The 3053-nt window shown below is 48.1% G+C and overlaps 1 long non-coding RNA gene across 1 annotated transcript; it reads left to right on the top strand.

Moving 5' to 3' along the window:
- The first annotated feature begins 380 nt into the window (after positions 1-380).
- Positions 381-2104, top strand: LOC122471714. Its single transcript, XR_006294254.1, has 2 exons — positions 381-770; positions 1938-2104. It is a non-coding gene; the product is annotated as an uncharacterized LOC122471714 (long non-coding RNA).
- Positions 2105-3053: the final 949 nt, after the last annotated feature.

Genomic DNA, 3053 nt, shown 5'->3' with positions numbered 1-3053 from the left:
CTTCCCCGCAGCTTGCACTCTGCCTCTCTGTCTCTCACTCAAAAATAAATAAACATTAAAAAATGTTTTTTCAAAGTGTAGTGTCTTAGAGAAAAATATTTAATAATAGGTGGAACACAGAGGTGGCAGAATTGTAGAAGTGGTGTGCAGATAACCAATGTATAGCAAATATTTTTAAATTTTATTTTAAATGTTAATTTTTTTTGAGGGAGAGAGAGACAGAGCATGAGTGGGGGAGGGGCAGAGAGACAGGGAGACCCAGGATCAGAAGCAGGCTTGAGACTCTGAGCTGTCAACACAGACCCCAGTGCAGGGCTCGAACTCACAAACCATGAGATCATGACCTGAGCTGAAGTCAGCGCTTAACTGACTGAGCCACCCAGGCACCCCAATGTATAGCAGATCTTGACAAAGAAAATAGTAGGGGCTTCTGAGACAGACACCCAGGACTGGATTGACATCAGTGCTGCTGACTGTTAAGTATTCAGGGATTTTGCAAGCCTCTTGTTAAACTATCGATCCCTTGAAACTGGCCATGATGGAAGGTAATATTTACACCACAGAAATTGGCACACTATGACTCCAGGCTTTCTCCCTTCCTCCCTTCCTCCTTTCCTCCCTTTCCCTCTCTCTGTCTCTCTCTCTGTCTCTGTCTTTCCCTCTCTTTTTCTTATTTTTCAGAGAGTGGTTTACCAGAGTGCTCCTGGCTCAAGTCCCTGCTTGGACACATGTTAAGTGTGTGACTGCTCCAAGCCCCTGTCCCCTCCGGGGTAAGTTTTCCTCTGTGAAGTGGACCTAGTGACCTCTCCCTCATTAGCTCTGACATGCAAATTGGATGGTGGGGTCCTGGAAGCTGTAGCTACCACCATCCCTCCCCCCTTTCCCTGTTATTGTTAGTGGAAGCACAGGAACCTGTGGCCTGGGTGAAGACTGCCGTGCACTCCCCACCCCAGCCAGGCATCAAGCAGAGCCAGCCATCCTGAATGCGTGGATGCCCAGGCTGGCCAGCATCTTGCAAACTCAGGCACCAGGTGACCCACTGCCAGCAGGGACACAGCATAACAGCATCTTATGTAGAAAAATGTACAAAACATTGAATTGGCAGTTCAAACTTTTCATCTTTCTTAACAGAAAACTGAGTATAAGAAAAAGTTGGGGGCGCCTGGGTGGCTCAGTTGGTTAAACGTCCAACTTTGGCTGAGGTCATGATCTCCCGGTTCGTGGGTTCGAGCCCCATGTCAGGCTCTGTGTTGGCAGCTCAGAGCCTGGAGCCTGCTTTGGATTCTGTGTCTTCCTCTCTCTCTGCCCCTCCCTGGTTTGCACTCTGACTTTCAAAAATAAAATTAAAAAAACATTAAAAAAATTAAAATAAAAAAGAAAAAGTTGAAGGAATGGCACAATGAGCACTTGCACCCCACCACTTGAGTTGAATCGTGGTTAACACTTGGTCATGAATCCTTTACTTGTCTATTGCTTTAATTTTAAGGATTTTTGGGGGGGAACCATTTGATGACCCTTTGGGCTGTTCTCCTGTATCATGACGAAAAAGTCAATAGAGAGTAATTCTGTAAAACAATCCCATATCCTACCCTATTCAAATATTCCCAAACATCTAAAAATGTCCCCTGGTCCCTACTTAAAATTGTTTTTAAAATTTTTTAAAGTTTATTTATTTATTTTGAGAGGGAGAGAGGCAGGGGAAGGGTGGAGAGAATCCCAAGCAGGCTCTGAGCTGTCAGCACAGAGCCCAATGCGGGGCTCAATCTCACGAACCATGAGGTCATGACCTGAGCCGAAATCAAGAGTTGGACACATAACCTACTGAGCCACCCAGGCACTCCCCATTTTTGTTTTTGTTTTTGTTTTTGTTTTTGTTTTTAATGGGATCTGGTGAAGGTTGTTCTGCATTGTGTTTGGTTATGTTTTTTTTTTTCTAGAAACTCAGACTTTGAGGGTACAGCCCCAGCTTCAGAAGATTACAAGAAGTAGATGGCTGTCTGGCGACTTTGAGTGTGTGTCCCACACACACTGCACCGCTAGTGATCCACCGGAAAATGTATTGAGTACTGCGATTATCTTGTCAATAACAAGTATTGTATCATGATTTTTTGTGTGTGGGCATTTAAATTACATCCAAATTACTGCAACTTTCCTCATTTTTAATATACTGGGAACCTTGAAAATGAAAGTGGCCAGGCTGCTCTCCACTCTAGGTCCACTAGAGGAAGGAAACAGACGTCCTCCCCCCCTTTTCCTGGCAGTGTGGCCTTAGGGAAGTAGTGGCAGGGGCATGGGGAGCGCAGGCCTGTGGTTCTGGCCCAGCCTGGGGCCACCTAGGTGAGAGTGAGCCTGGGGTCCACCGAGGCAGTACTGTGAAAATCCCCATCGAGAGAGGCACAATGAGAGACAAACCAGCTCAGGTTTGGTCATGGTCCAGAAGCTGGCATTTAATTCTCCCTGAGGACCCCCAGGAATAGGGACTATTGCACCCATTTTGCAGGTGAGGAAAGTGAAATTCAGAGAAGTGAACTCTTTGCCCAGTGAACTTGTTCCAGCTAATGAGGAGTGAGGGGTGGTGCTGGGATGGAAACCCAGCCCCCCCTGGCCTCAGGCCCCTCACTCATTTCCCTGCTGCCTGTTGGCACCAGGCTCAGGATTCAGACGACGTCTCAACTTCCTGGTACCTAGCCAGCCTGGGAAGCCAAAGTCTCTGTCCAGGAATTCGGGTGGTACTTGGGGCCAGTGCTGAGTGGGCACAGGCTGCTGGGGTGGCTGCCTTTTAGCAGGATCGAAGGCATCACTTCGTCCTTTGTCAGTTTTTGTTTGGTCACAGTGATGAATTACTGAGCCAGAAGCCGAGAGAGGAGACTCCGGCTGGGCTGAGATGGCCTGGGCAGGCAGGACCACGTGTCTGACCCTCAGGCTGGCCTGGAGCCAGGGGGCCTGGGTGTGTCTGGGAGGGCTCTCTGCTCATAGGCAGGAGAGACGAGGACAGAAAGAGACTCTTCCAGAAGGTGAGTCTTCCCTGCAGGGTGAAGACAAGGTGACAGGGC

Source organism: Prionailurus bengalensis, chromosome A1, assembly GCF_016509475.1.
Source record: "Prionailurus bengalensis isolate Pbe53 chromosome A1, Fcat_Pben_1.1_paternal_pri, whole genome shotgun sequence".
NCBI classification, from domain to species: Eukaryota; Metazoa; Chordata; class Mammalia; order Carnivora; family Felidae; genus Prionailurus; species Prionailurus bengalensis.
Note: the sequence above shows the minus strand (reverse complement) of the source record. Positions and strands in the feature narration are given on the sequence as shown.